The 16,840-nt window shown below is 37.6% G+C and overlaps 1 pseudogene; it reads right to left on the reverse strand.

Moving 5' to 3' along the window:
* Nucleotides 1–14,145: 14,145 nt before the first annotated feature.
* On the reverse strand, nucleotides 14,146–16,045 carry LOC122145861 (annotated as a pseudogene).
* Nucleotides 16,046–16,840: the final 795 nt, after the last annotated feature.

A 16,840-nucleotide genomic window follows, 5' to 3' on the forward strand; every position in this document is an offset into this window, starting at 1 on the left:
TTCTGAAAGAAACTGAACATTATTTCTTCTTTACTGTTCTACTGAAGAGGGTGAGTAAATTAACAGCGATTTTTCATTTTTAGGTGAACTATCCCTTTAAAAACATCCTTCATCAAATCTGCTGTATTAGTGGCATGCACCAGAGTGCTGAGAGCCAGCGGCCTCCAGTCACTCGCTCATGTCACCTCGGATAGCGCTGGGAAAACTCCCAAAGCACAGGGATCGGCATCTTACCTGCTCGTACGAAACAAAGACCTCACAAACTCTTCTGACTCTTTTTGGCCACACTTAGATATTGGGAAAAAACAGTCCATAGGAAAACTTGGTTTATAATCAATTTCTCTCAACTCCCTTTCCAACTGATCTCCTTGCAGTGGATTAAGGGATAACCTTGTCTATGGAGGAGCAAGTGATGCTGCCCTAGAATTTGCTCAAAACAACGCATCTGAGAACAGTCTCTGTGCCCAGAGTGCAGCCTTGATGTTAACACTGAGGAATACAGGAAGAGGAAGATTGTGGCCACCAGAAGCCTCCAGGGCTCGTGAAACAGAATCTCCTGCACCAGATTGTAGGGTGAGCGTGGTGGAGTCCTCTTCCTGAAGGCCTTGCTTTCCGTTTCTCTGCTAATAACTTGAAAAGAAAAAGATTACAGAGCTTTTGAAAAGGGTCTTGGACAAAAAAATAAAATAAAAATAAAATAAAAATAATAATAATAATAATAATAATAAAATATATATATATATATATATATATATATATATATATATATATATATATATATATATATATATATATATATATATTCACATGTTTAAAAACCATTTAAAAACTTTACTTCATTGAATGTCTTGAATATTACTGTACGACTAGAAACTAGATTACATTTGAGTTTAGTACTTTGTGAAACCCAAACAAACAAACCTCACTAAACACCTATGAATTGCTAAAGTTAGTCAACATGACACAATGTTTCCAACCTACACTATATTTGCTAGTGAAACAGGATATTCACTGAAAAAAAAAGCAAAAATGAAAATGATCTGTCCAGAAATGGCAACGTCAAGTCACCTTTTTTTATATAGTGCTTTTAACAACACAGATCGTGTCAAAGCAACTGAACAACATTAATTAATTAATAATGCAAAATGACAATAGTAAACACTCATTTTTCATTGAATTCAGTGATGTCATCATCCAGCTCAGTTCAGTTTAAATACAAACCCGATTCCAAAAAAGTTGGGACACTGGACAATTTCAATATTTTATTCAGAATACAACATAGATGACATATCAAATGTTTAAACTGAGAAAATGTATCATTTTAAGGGAAAAATAAGTTGATTTTAAATTTCATGGCATCCAACACATCTCAAAAAAGTTGGGACAAGGCCATGTTTACCACTGTGTGGCATCCCCCTCTTTCTTTTATAACAGCCTGCAAACGTCTGGGGGACTGAGGGAGACAAGTTGCTCAAGTTTAGGAATAGGAATGTTGTCCGATTCTTGTCTAATACAGGCTTCTAGTTGCTCAACTGTCTTAGGTCTTCTTTTGTCGCATCTTCCTCTTTATGATGCACCAAATGTGTTTTCTATTGGTGAAAGATCTGGACTGCAGGCTGGCCATTTCAGTACCCGGATCCTTCTTCTACGCAGCCATGATGTTGTAATTGATGCAGTATGTGGTCTGGCATTGTCATGTTGGAAAATGCAAGGTCTTCCCTGAAAGAGACAACGTCCGGATGGGAGCATATGTTGTTCTAGAACTTGGATATAACTTTCAGCATTGATGGTGCCTTTCCAGATGTGTAAGCTGCCCATGCCACATGCACTCATGCAACCCCATACCAGTATGGTTTTCCGGCCTTGACCCTTAAGCACAGAGATTGTTCCAGATTCTCTGAATCTTTGGATGATATTATGCACTGTAGATGATGATAACTTCAAAATCTTTGCAATTTTTCTCTGAGAAACTCCTTTCTGATATTGCTCCACTATTTTTGAGCCTGTCCTCCAACAAAAAACGACCATATAGGTCGTTTGTGCCAAGCACCTTATTACGACCTACGTTTTTTACGTTTTAACGTTAAGCGGCCTCTAGCGGGCGTAAAAATAATGACAGTATCGCGTTGCGTCTGTCGTCATGAAATGACGTATAACGTCATTACCAATCAAAACGCACGTTTATTTAAATGCAATGTGTGGACTTTTTACACCGATCTCACAGTAATTCGTACATATTTTACTAGGAGGCTTATTCGTTCAAATGACCACACCTAACCCCACCCCCTAAACCTAACCCTCACAGAAATCATGCTAAATTATGATTTTTTGAGCATATACATTTTACGTGCACGTCCATTCTTGGGGATCGAACCCATGATAGCATGATTGCATATAACGCAATAATCTACCAACTGAGCTACACGAAACGCAAATCACGGTGCAAATAAAAGAGTACAAAACATTAATATGAACACGACCTTTTGCCGATAGGGGCGCAATTGTAGTATACGCTCTGATGGGTCGTATTTCAGGGATTTGGACAAACGACCTATACGAGCGTATTAGTTGGAGGACAGGTTGCTATTTTTCGTCACAGCATTGGGGGAATTGGTGATCCTCTGCCCATCTTGACTTCTGAGAGACACTGCCACTCTGAGAGGCTCTTTTTATACCCAATCATGTTGCCAATTGACCTAATAAGTTGGTCCTCCAGCTGTTCCTTGTATGTACATTTAACTTTTCCGGCCTCTTATTGCTACCTGTCCCAACTTTTTTGGAATGTGTAGCTCTCATGAAATCCAAATTGAGCCAATATTTGGCATGAAATTTCAAAATGTCTTACTTTCAACATTTGATATGTTATCTATATTCTATTGTGAATAAAATGTAAGTTTATGAGATTTGTAAATTATTCCATTCATTTTTTACTCACAATTTGTATAGTGTCCCAACTTTTTTGGAATCAGGTTTGTATTATCTTTGCAATCATGTCAGCGATATCGCTGTAAATGAAGTATCCCCAACTAAGCAAGCCAGAGGCAAAATTTTTTTGGTTTAGGTTTTTTTTTTGTTTGGAATGGTGTAAGAGATATTGGGAGAAACCAGGCTCAGTCGGGGGGCCAGTTCTCCTCTGGCCAGATGAAACCAGCAGTTCAATTCCAGGCTGCAGTAAAGTCACATTGTGCAGAGGACTCAACTGGTTCCCGTGGTGGTCGTCTGAGACAAGGTCTTTACAGGGGATCTGTATCTGGGCTCTAGTCCTGGTCTCCGCTGTCTTTCAGGGCTGTAGAGGTCCTTTCTAGGTGCTGATCCATCATCTGGGCTGGATACGTACTGGATCCGGGTGACTGCAGTGACCATCTGATCTGGATACAGATTGGATCTGGTGGCTACGGTGACCTTGGAATAAGAGAGAAACAGACTAATATTAGTCGTCTCGAATGGGTTTTGTTGTTGGCTCTCTGAAGACGACTGCAGTCTTAAGTCAGAAACGGCTGAATCTTCATCTAGAGTTGGCTGAAAATGATCAGTTGTGTTTCTCGTCATCCCCACACTCAGAGGAGAGGCTTCTATCAGGCTTAACTTCACCTTCTGTTTCCTTCTCTTTTGCTGAGATTGAGGCATTTCCCTGTGCTCATCAGAGGCTGAGAAATCAGTATCAACATCAACATTCATCTGTGGACATTCAAAGCCAATTCCAAGACCTACTGAAATCATACACTGGACGCTGAAACAAAAAGAAACAGGGGGGGAGATGCTCAGGAAGAGGCTTCAAGAGTTTGAGATCTAAAAATGATCATCACTGTTAAATGTCACCCAATGGAAAAACGCACTTAGGGAAATAGTCAAGTAGATGTTTAGAAGATGTCTTTAAGATGTTTGTATGTAAAACTGACATCTTAGAGATGTCTGTCAGATGTTTGTACACAGCAGATGCTTTCCAGATGAAGTGATCTTTAACAGACGTCTTGCAGACATACCTGTGCTGTCTGGTCCTGTGAAAGCGCCAGTGCCCGTCAAATCATGCACCTGATGCTGCTGCTGCTGCAGAGATCCACTCATCCAGTGGTGCTGGCGCTCTGTCTCCCTCTCATCTCGGCCCCTCAGCTCTCCACACACACCTGTTCAAAACAGCAGACCACCTGTCTGATAACACAAGACTCCCTGACCGTGGCTCATTCTAATCAGCCTGAAGGGCTTCACAGCAGCTATGGGATTCAGACTTTTGCTCTGTCGACACCTAGTGCTTCGGTGGATAATAATGCTGAATAAAGTCCTTTTTTCAACTATTTCAATATTAAAACATAAAAAACAAGTGAAGATTCATACAGTACATTAAGAAAATAAAGAATCCCAAAAATGTTCTTTCCGCTTTTATATTTTAGCATAATAATAACTGTGATAAAATGTAAGAATTCACAGGACTCTGAAGGTGTAGGCAGAACACTGAACAAGTTAGAGTTAAACCATTGTGGATTTATGGGAAATTTCAGTTTTTAAAGGCCAGATTTATGTGTAATAAACCTTTTATGCAATATTGTGACTGAACACTGAATAATCAGCAAGCAGGCACCTTGATATCAATTTAATGTCAAACGTTAGTCGAGACTTGATCAAGATGCTGTGACATCATTTTAAATTCAGTTTAAATGGTGATTTCTTCCAGTAGTTATTGGGTAAAAAAGGAAGTCAATCCCACACTGAAATTAGTTTAATGTACTGTATATGTAGGCCAATATGTTTGACGGTCAATTTACATCAAATCAACATCATGTCAAGTTTTTGATTACCATTTTATTTGCATATTTGACCTGTTTTTTGTTTTTTTTTGTTTTTTTTTACATCAATTTTGATGTCAATTTGATGTCTTTTCAACATCAGTTGCCCACTGTTTACCCAGTAATATTTTCATTTAGAAAGTGAAGTGTATATTATTGTTCACTAAATAGTATTGTTCTTTATTTCACCAGGTAAAAACATTCTGAGATTAAAAGTCTCCTATTGTAGCATCTGATCATGCTCCCATCCTTCAGAGGGAGCTCTCACCTGAACATTGAACTCTGTCCACTTCCTGTTCCTGTCACATCAGTTCCTGTCTTGTCATTTCCTGTTACCATGTATTTAAGCCATGTGTTTCCACTACCATTTTGTGATGTATTGCCAGTTCCTCTGCTTTACTAAGTGTTCTTCTATGCCATTTCTATTGTTTATTGTTATGACCATTGCTTTTGTTCTCCTGACTACCGTTTCTGGATTACCGTTTCGGAGAAAGTAGATGGTAAATGCCTGTACATAGTTTATGTCTATTCAAATGGTTAAGGTTTAATTTCTAATACAAACGGTAAATCAATATACAATAAAAATTTGTAAGACATGCTTTAGATGTGATCATTCAATTTCATGTAATGATGTGCAAGTTTCTTCTATTTAAAAAATAAAAAATAAAAATAAAAAGAAGTTTTGTAACAGTCCCAATTTACCTGAAAATGTTTGTCAGAATTTTGGACCTGTTTTGCCCCCATAGTCCTTCCTGTGTTTCCTTATTTGGTCTTGTTCCTGTCCTCGTTCCGTCTTATTAGTTTGATTTGTCATGCCATGCACCTGTGTTTCCCCCAATCATCCACTGTATTTAAGTTCTAGTCTGTCTCTGTTGGATCTACTTGTTGTCTGCTTGTGTTGCTCATGTGCCTGTTGTGGATTATTCCCAGTGGTTCCTTGATTGAATATTGTTAAACTTAAAATGTGCCTGTAAAGAAACACATGCCTGTTCTCACCCACACTTAAAACATAAACACACACACACACACTCTCTTAAAAACACAGTTAGACAACACTGTACACAACACACAAGCAGGTACATCATAAATAAAATCATGGCATATTTATACTATTCAGTGCATTGTACTTTTGTTGACTTGATTCAGTTCTTTGTTTTTGTCCTTTTGTAGAGTTTTAATTGTTTAAATTTGTACTTCTGATGGACTTTAACAATTTTTCAAATTTATGATTTTTTTTTATTTTTTTGTTTTTTTATTCATTAAAAGTTTTGTATTTTTACAATAACACTATCCACTTGTGGCCTATGTCTATTTTTATAAAGTTATTCTTTTTAATTCTGAGGATTTTCTATTGCAAAAGATTATTTGTACAATGTCCTGCTGTAGGAAATTGTAATTTGTAAGCACAGACTAGATAAAAATGTGTGTCCCACTTTACCAGACAGACTGTCCCAATTTACCTGAAAAGCCCCCAAAATAACATTTTAACTTTTTTTTTAAGTTTAAAACAGCAACCAGTATTCTTTCGAAAAACACAGTTTGAGATACAAGATAATTTGAGAACTAGTTTAAAGCAAAAATGTTTTTGGTAGATTAGATTTATTTGTATTTTATACACATTTTACCAAAACGTTCCCACTTTTGCTGACTTCACCCATTATATGAAAGCATTAGATCCAAAGTTACAGGTTACAGATCATGTGAGCGATATCGCTGTAAATGAAGTATCGTTGATTATGAGGGACAGAAGGTTACAGACCCACAGGTACCATTGGTTATATATTAATGTTTTTAAGGGGTCATATAACATTGCTAAAAGGAACATTATTTTGTGTATTTGGTGTAATGAAATGTGTTTATGCGGTTTAAGGTTAAAAAAAAAAACATTATTTTCCACATACTGTACATTATTGTTTCTCCTCTATGCCCCGCCTTTCTGAAAAGTTTTTTTACAAAGCTCATCGATCTGAAAAGCGAGGTGGGCTCTGATTGGCCAGCTATCCAGTGCTTTGTGATTGGCCAAATGCCTCAAGTGTGTGATGAAAATGTTACGCCCCTTGCCATATTGTGATGTGTGAAATCTGTTGAAGTTTACTTCGCTTCGGAACATTCATTCACGGATTCATCAATGTCTTCATACATGGACAAGTGTGACATCAATTTAAATTCACGTCTCGCACACTTCAGTGCACTTTGAATGGAACATATATGTTCTCTTCGAACTGGAATCATAGCAGAATATCCTGTGATGTCCACTGTGCAGGGCACTTTACATTCGAATAGAACAAACATCTGAAGTGATAAGAGAGACATACAAAATGTGCAGAGCAGGGGGGCACGAGGACTGGAATTGAGAACCGCTACTCTACACTGGCAAATCCTTTACATATGTAAACATACTTACAGTCTGTGAGTCAGAACAGACAGCATTGTAGTCTTCTCTCCCAGGATCAGGAAAATAATAAAGGATTGGCATAAATGTGGCAAAACTTCTTTTTGCCTCAAATGAAAAGCAGGGTTTATTTCTATAATAGAACCTTAGTTTTATATTAATTTGGTAATTAACTGATTAACGTGAGATTTAAAAGCTGAGCCAAGCATAAAACCGAGATATATAGATTATATTCTGTCTCTACCTCTATTACAGTACCTGTAAGGTTTAGAGTGGTAGTTGATTTGCCACTTGCTTCTTTGATCTTGAAAATAACACAGATTTAGTTTTTGTCACGTTCAAAGTCAGGTTTAGGCCACCTAGCCTTTGTTGCACAACATCAAAAGCACTCTTTAGTGACGACACAGCTTGATGTAATTTGGGTGCAGTACAATAAATCACAGCGTCATCACCATAAAAATTAAAATTAACATTAATATTAAAATTGAGGTTATAAATGTAAATAATCGAATGAGAGGCCCTTAGAACAGACCCCTGAGGAACACCCCTCATAATCTGCAATGCTGCAGATGAATGGCCTTCCACTTGCACACATTGTGTCCTGTCCACTTAATGGCTTTCAAACCAAGTGATTGTGTCATTTGACAATCCAGTTAGTTTCAGTTTAGTTTTTAGTATACTGAAGTCAATAGTATTGAAAGCCTTGAACAGATCAATAAAAAGTAATACACAGTAATGACCTTTATCAAGCGCCTCTATGCTATCTTTTAAAACACTAGGTGCAGCTGTGATTATGCTGTGTTGTTTCCTAAAACCTGACTGTGTGATAAAATATCATGTTCCATAAGATATGAAGTCAACTGCTCACTAATGAGAGATTCAAAAACTGTAGACAAAATAGAAAGTTTAGAAATCAACCTATAGTTATTCATGTCGGAAGGATCTCCTTTTAACAAATTGGATAACAAAAGGCAGACTTCCATATTTTTTTGGAAATTCATTTAAAGATTCTAAATATATGACAAAGGGGCAGCAATATAATCTGCAGCTATTTTTTTTTTTTTAAAAGTGTTTCTAATTGGTCAGGGCCAGCTGACTTATCCAATAGTTTAAGAGCTTTTTATCTGACAAGAAGAAACTGGTTTAAAACTAAAATTAAGACCCATTAAATGCTTTCCTCTATTTTCCACATCATTATTCATATCTATAATTTTAGGTACCTTAAACGACGATCCCACAGCAGCAAAATGTTAAGACAATTCATCATCTCTCCTTTATATGAGATTTTTATGGTATTGCTCATTGTGTATAAAAGAAGTCCTGCAGCCTTTTTTTTTTTTTTTACACCTGAAATGGAGTTAATATTTTTCCAAAATTTCATAGGTGTATTTAGATTGAGTTGTTTCATTTATAAAGTAATCAGCTTTAGTTTTCCTTAACATCACTGTACATCTATTACATAATTGTCTAAAACAAAGGCAATCAGATCAAAGGCTGGAATGCCTTGCACTAGCCCAGGCGACATCACACTTATGTATAATATTTTTTATTGTGTGTGAGAGAAAAGGGTTTTATCTAGGCTTTTTACTGTATTTTTAAGATGCGCATGTAGTGGTGAGCCCTTCGTAAAAAATAATTCCAGGCACACTTACTATATTGAATCAACAAAACCTTCTCCCAGTCAAGCTGATTAAGGTCATGAACAAAACCTTGTTGACTATACACCGCATAATAATTATCCGAGGTTTGGTCTTAGGTAGTTTTGCATTTATAACTATTGCAACAGCACAATGATCACTAATATCAAGTGCATAAACGGATGCTGCTGAATATATATAAGATGCATTAGTAAAATCAAGAAGTGATGATTTAAACAGCTATTTTAAATTTAGCCTGATTGGAGCATTTGCAAATTGATGAATATTAAAATTCAAATTGTAATAAGGATCTTTTAAAAATAAAAGAGATGAATTTGTTGCTGACAGATGTCTACAGCAACCCACAACAGTAAGAGACTTTGAAAATACTACATCAACTGCCACAAATTCAAATTGTTTAGATATTGATTTAGTATACAGCACTCTTAGAAATAAAAGGTACAAAAGCTGTCACCGAGGCTGTACCTTTTCAAAAGGTACATATTTGTACCTTAAGGGTCCATTTTGGTTCCGTAAAGGTAAATATTAGTACTTAAAGTGTACATATTAGAACCCAATAGGTACAAAAGTGTACCTTTTGAAAAGGTACAGCCCCAGTGACAGCTTTTGTACCTTTATTTCTGAGAGTGAGTAGTGTATATTATTGTACATGGTATTGATGGGAAGTTAACGGGGAACATTTCTTGTTATTTATGTATAATTTTGATAACTAGATGTTAACTTTAAAGTCAAGCTATAAATATTTCAGTTTGAATACAGTTCATACAATGTGTTAGTGGCAAGCTAAATTGTTTTGAGATCATGCACTATGGGCAAATTTTTTTTCAGGTAAAATGGGCCATCACTGTTTTATCAAAAATGATTCTGTATCTTAATTAAAAACACAAGATTTATTTACACATATTATTAAACCAACATATTAAACGACACATTTAACAAACCCAAAAACATATAATAAAAGCTGTAGGTAAAATTAATCCGTTTACTCAAATTATGTGCAACATTCAAAACAACTGATAGAACTTCACCTGAATTAATCCTAATTGGACTGAAGATTAATCACTGAAATCTTATTGTGCACAATATTATACAAAGCAGCACTTCTGGAATGGAGCTAAGAGCAGGGCTCAGAGGAACACAATGACAACACAGTAAAAACCTCTGTTAAATGAATTGTCTTGTTGGCAGTAGGATTTACAGTACATGACAGAAACAGTCCTACTTCATCCTTAACATCCAGCTACCATTATGTGTTTGTATAAAAAGGATAGTTCTAATTCAAAATTTCTTTTTGGTCAAAGTCTTTTTTATTAATTTCAGTAATACCTACAAAAAAATCCCATCCTCTCTCTCTCTCACTCACTCACTCTCTCTCGCTCGTTTACTTAGCTATCTAAATGGGGACATTACAAAGACTTCTCTTGTTTTTATATACAGATAATTATACACTTTTTAACCTAAACCCACCCCTAACCCTACTCCTCACAGAAAACGTTCTGCATTTTCAAAATTTTTACTGCAAATGTCTAAAGAAATGTGATTGTTCAAATGAAATACACTGAAATAGTAAAAGAAATGTAGGAGCATACTCATTTTAACAATGCCAATTCTGCCCCCTATTGATAGTGGAAGCAAATTACTCCTCACAAAGTCTTTCCTCAAATGAATGAGATAATTATCTGAGAAGTGGTGAACATTGGCACTGTAAAGATCTTTGCATTTATGTGACCCACATTCCCAAGTATCTAATTTTATTAAGGCTTATTTTGAAAAGAAAGTTAGTGAGCGGTATCAAATGTGAAGTAAAATTTACTGTCATCATCTCCCATAATTACTATTGTAAATTTACTTTAAACCCTGATACTGTAATAGGTATCTTACAAAATGCCATGCAGCAGTTCTAGTGTCACACACTCAGAAGGGGAGGCACACGTATCAGGGTAACTGGTGTTTATTGAACAGACTGAGGTAAATGCCAACACAGAAAAACAGTACGTCAGAGGAATGGAAGAACTCACCACTTACCTAACAGAGTCTGGAATACAGGCTGAAGATGAAATAAAGATGAGATGCACTTAGAGGGGTAAGTAGTCGGGCACATAGCTCACACTGCAGTAAGGACGAGAGCAGACACTGAACTGAGGCTGAGTAGACGTTTATATGGAAGTCCTTGCTTAGATGCAGCAGGTGTGTGGAATCAGAATTGTGGAGTTGAGGAGTCTGGTGCTGAAGTAGTAATTCTGGAAGGCTTGTGAGAGCATCAGATCAGCATGTCATCCAGCAGACAGAGATTGATCTTTATGCTCAATGCCTCCTTTTTTCAAGTGAAATGTTTCAAGTGATCCTGAAGAGCTTGCTGATCTGCTTCAGGTGTGTTGGGTTAGGGTTGGAGCTGAACTCTTCAGGACAGCGGGTCTCCAGGAGCAGGGTTAAGACCTATAGGTTCTAGTGTGTGATGCACAAATGAGCTTCAGTGTTTATCATATGTACTCTGTATATGTGTCTTAATCATAAAAGGTCCATTGATGAAGTCGAATGAACCCCTAAAGGAAATTTGTTCATCATATGAAGTGATTGTATCTTTTCACAAGACTTACACAGTTTGATTCATACGGATTTGTTTTATGAAGCCTTTATGATACCTTAATGGCTCTTCAAATATAAGGGTGTGTAAATGATGACAAAATTTAAAAAAATTTTTAAGACCAATAACAATATGATGACCTCAGTCTGTTTTGGTAATGACATAAAATATAAAAATATATAAACAAAGGAAATCAGAATGGATATTATAATGAAAGCCGTAGATGGCAGAGACGTTTGCGCTGGCAAATATGCTTTGAACTCACTAGAAAGGCTTTGCTTAAAAAGTGTGTTAATCATAACGACTCCTTCCAACCAATAAAGAAAATAACTATTTGTGTGCTCTTCCACTCAGCAATCAAGCCCTAGATATCAGTGTATTTACCCACATATTAAAACAGTTTTGAGTAATATTCATTTGCTTTTCATCTCTCATTCTACATTTTTGTGATGTTTCATCCCCAAATATACAAGATTTAAACATGAAGCATAAATGGTGGGGTGCCCTGTTTAAATAATGTACATCTTTGGGATGAAACATCACAAAATTTCACCACTGTTATAATTATGCATAGAAGTAAAAGGCATAGACTGTCTTGAGGTGTCTTATAAAGCAAGAGAATGTGTCGTGATCCTGGATTCCTTCATCCTAACCCTTGCCTGAAGTACGTGAAAATACACAGCACACGCGCAGACCTTCACAAACACTTTCCCATTAAGCTGAAAGACAAAAATGTATTTGGCTACAACAAACATAATTTGAAGCATTTATAATGTAATACTTGTGATTTATTGAACATGATCATTTAATGTGAATTAAAACTGCTGACCACTATGAAATAATATTTCTGCAGCAATCATCAATGGTGTTCGTAGGCAGTGACTTTCCTGCTCGTTTTAACCCACACTGAGTTTTTTAAAGGTGTGATGTCATTAAGTCAAGCACCGTCGTCACTGCGAGTCTCTGACGGTTGTTAGATAAAAGCTATTCTGTTGGCAGATTAAGCTGGGGGACACAATAAATTAAAAAAACCTGATATTAATCGTGTGATAAGCTTGACGTGTTCTGTTGTGCTGTTTGATGGTGAGTTGATGTGTGTACTGAAAACTGGAGCGAAGGAACGGATTGCATCCACCCACGGCGCAGCAGACTCTGTGGTCCGCTTGGGTTCACAGAGTAAAGGCTAATTAAAGGACACCCCATGGACTGCTGCTTCCTTGAAGTCCAAGCTCTGATTGGTGAGCGTATGAAGTCCTACATCAAACATTAGGACTAATGTATGCGGCCCGAGCATTTTAATATAAAGGAGATGACGGGGCTGGCTGTTTGAGATGATGGTTTCAAACATCCAGATCAAAACTCCCTGAAATAAGAATGTTTCTCTTAACTAATCTCCATTAGCATCGCATTTTTAGTAAAAAGTGGAAACAATAAACACTGGCAGAATTTCAGACAAAAGTTAAGTTTAAAATGAAGGTAGGAGGTATTTATTCAAACATGCCAGGTTGTGGCAAGCTGTCAAATGAGCTTTTAATGTTGTCATTTTATAATTTTGAAATAACTGATTACAGATTCTCTTTGCTAAAACAATGGTAAGATATTTTTGTAACCTTTTCCATCGAAGATGTTGCATGAATTTGTATTTTTACTGGTACTGTAAATGTATTAAATAGCCTGAAATGCATGTTTAAATTTATATAGTATTTTTGAAAGGCATTTCTCTCAAATCAGTGTCAATAACAGCAGGTTCCCATCGTGACAACATGCCCCATCACAGAATTAAGCTGCTTTCTCTTTCCAACAAGTGGTGTGTCTATGCATGAACTGACTTGAAATAAAGACATGTCCTATATGTTTCTTGAAAGAAGCCTCGTGTTTCGATGGTGTGTGTGAGATCCTGGACTGACTGAATCTGATGCAGTCTACAATGAACTACGCTGTTAGGACTTTCTGAGTCCTCTTTGTGATTGTTTAAAGTTCAAACCCAAGGCAGATATTCGCATCGAAAGCATTTTATTGTACAACATTATTGTCATTTTTTTATGCTCTTTATCAGTAGAACAAAAAAATAAATAAATCATGAAAATGTACAGGTCAAGTCATGCAAGAATTAAGCTACTGTAGAAAAATATTTCGGCAACCCGTTTCGTAGTTTAGCGAACCAAATCAAAGGAGATGTACACGGGACATCTGCGCGAGTCGGGGTCCGGGGATCTGGCGGGCGATGTTTTCTGCTCACATGCATTAGTGAAATGTTTCCCGAAACAGCACGAGCGCATGCTCGGCCAGTTAATGGACATTTCGTTTGAGACAAACCTCTTCGACAGCAGGGTTTTGTGTGCGGATCAGGACCCGAGCCTCACGGCGGAGTGGGGAACAGGTTTTAAAGTGTGCGCGTGGCGGTGCAGACACGAAAAGCGACGCACAGTTAACTGAGATTTTGTATTTTCGCTTGGAAAGCCCCCTTTGCTTGAACAAAACGAGAAACAAAAAAGCGACCAGTAAAACACATGGAGACAGGTGCGTTTTCGGTAACACTTGATTTTTAAGGTGTCCTTGTTACACGTTACATGTAGCTACTTACTATTATAATAACAATTAATTATGCATAATTACATGCAAGTAACCCTAAGCCAAACCCTAATCCTAACTCGAACCATAAAGTAAGTACATGTAGTTAATTAATATTACCTAGGCTACTCTGCACTTAAATGTACATTTATATTGTAACAAAGACACCTTCAAATAAAGTGTAGCCGCGGTTTCCATGACTCGGATGCTGTGGAAAACAATGAACACGTACTTATTCGTCCGTTTTTACAACTCGGACAGCTCGGTAAAGCCTTTCGCTCGCTCCATCACAGCGACTCTTGTTCCGTGAGATCGTCCTCCAGCTCAAAGCGCTTCCGAGGGATGCTGTCTCTTCTCCTCTGCGCGACTTTTGTTGACGTTGTCCAGAAGCTCGAGCAGGATGCTGGCTTGATCGCAGCCGGCCACGTCCCAGTCCTCACACAGTCTCTTCCCGGGATGCTGGCGCTTGGCTAGGTCCGAAAAGTCTCCCGCTGCCTCTTGCAGCTCGCGCCGGCCAGGATGCTGTCGTTTGTGGAGCAGCATCAGGTAGCGTTTCCCGGGGTGCTGGCGTTTGGCCAGCTCGCTCTGCGCGGTGGGGTCCTCCAGCATCATGTGCTCCAGAGACAGACGCTTCCCGGGATGCTGCCTCCTCAGCCTCGCGCTGTCCTCCTCCTCGCGCTTCCCGGGATGCTGCCTTTTCTGTAGGGCGGAAGCCTCGTCTTCGTAGTCGGCGTCCTCGCGCTTCCCGGGATGCTGTCGCTTGCCCGGGTGCTGTCTCTTCTCCAGCCACTCCGTCTGCTCTCCTGGAGAGGGATTTAGACAAGCAGGAAAACTTCAGTAACTCTACAAACATTTATGATGGTCTTGATGACACGTAGAAAACATCTCTAATAATTCAGCAGAATAATTTCTACAGTGTATAATTATGAAGCCTATATTTGGTTTCTTCCAAAGGACTCTTTCGCAACTTTGTGCTTGTGATTCCCGGCTTTTATGTTTCGTTGCAATCATTGCGATTCTAAATGTAGCCTATTCAAAATAAAAAAAATAAATAAAATAAAAAAATAAATGCACAAATTGTATTTACTGAGCATTGGTTTTACATAAAAAAGAGATAAACTGATGATCGATTATGCGGATTTTACAGTTTTCTACTTCGATGTTGGGTTGAGCGATATTACAACCCATTTAGTGGGCCTTCATATCTTATTAATACAAACGTGGGGCTAATAATAATACAAATAATAATAAATAATAAAATGTTATTAGTATTAATCCTGTTATTAACCTAAAAATAAAAAAATAAAGTATTTTATTTTAGCGGTCGAGTGAATAGTTGCTGTTGTAGCAAGAATTATCGGACAGACATTTAAACAAAAATAAAAAAAACATGATTTCGGTCGTTCTCTAATATGTTGGGACGAACTTCTAGTAGATCTGCTGTTTTGTAAGTTTCTAACTATGTTTTGACAGTGAATGTGAGCAGACACCGTTAGCGTTGTTCTCGTCCTCCATCTGCGTGAGAATGGAGCGGAGCAGCAGACTCTCCGCGCGCTGGAACAGCTCATCCAGAGATGGGTCACCCTCACCCGGCAGAGTCTGACACTGGGATCCCGGGTGACATGAACACCGTCAGAGAGGCCAAGATGATCACACACGCCGCCCTCATGACAAGCTCTGTCCTGTTCGCAACAAAACACATCAGACACTACAGGTACAGGTGCAAACGAAAACTACGACATTTGGGCATACATGTAACAAGTAGCCTAACTTGTAACAAGTAACGTGGCAATATCAGATGAATCTGGCCAGTATATTTGTAATCGCAGATGAGAGAATATTTTATATAAAGTTGCTTTACATCCTAGTCTTACCTGCAGTTTATAGTGAGTGGATTGACCTATAGCCCGCTGCACAGTCTGTTGATGATGGAATCTGAGGATGTATCAGCAGCCCGAGTGTAACACAGCGCTCCTCGATCCTTTGATGTGGCTGACCCGTTCAGGTCGAGGTTAGTAGAGTGAAGCGTCAAAGTCGCATGAATTTTTTATATAGGCGCTCTCCGCCCCCCTCCGCGCGACCCTCTGACGTCATTTCAGAGGAATTCATGACTTTGATGTCACTCGATGCGCGTTTTGTCCTGAGGGGGGCAGTGTGCTGCTGCAGCTGCATAGACATTGATAGAGATCCTGTTCATTCATAAAACTGTCTTTTTTCTTTTTTGGCTCACAATAATGCAATAGACAATACAATAGCTTACATATTGAAGAAAAAAAAACATACAAAAATAAATAAATTTTTTCCCCAATTTTATGTTTTTATTTATATATTTATTTATTTGGAAAGGGACCGATATTTAACATAAACGTTTTTATTCAATGGATTGTACCTATGGGTAATTTTCATCCATAGTCCCTTGACAGCTCACAATTAACAGATCTCCATAAAAAAATAACACCGAACAAATTGTTTGATGATACAATATAAAAATTAAAAATTGAAATGTAAAATTTCAATTCCTGATTTGTAGCAAATATGATCGTTAAGCCTCTTCTTTTATTGGTTAAGTAATATATTCAAATTAACGGTCACAGTAGGTGTGCTTTTATAAAACTTACATATACTTAGGTTTCATACTACTGTTTAAAACATTTATGGTTGCATACTGTCTCACACACTCTATTTTAAGATATCAACCACAACATTCTTTTGAATAGACTAGAAAATTATGTTGTCATTTAGTGGAATTGCATTGGCATGGTTCGAATCATATTTATCTGACAGTCATCAGTTCATTGCAGTGAATGAAGAAGAAGGTATGGAGTACCACAAGGCTCAGTACTAGGACTGTTTG

The sequence above is a fragment of the Cyprinus carpio genome, chromosome A8 (genome assembly GCF_018340385.1).
Source record: "Cyprinus carpio isolate SPL01 chromosome A8, ASM1834038v1, whole genome shotgun sequence".
Lineage (NCBI taxonomy): Eukaryota > Metazoa > Chordata > Actinopteri > Cypriniformes > Cyprinidae > Cyprinus > Cyprinus carpio.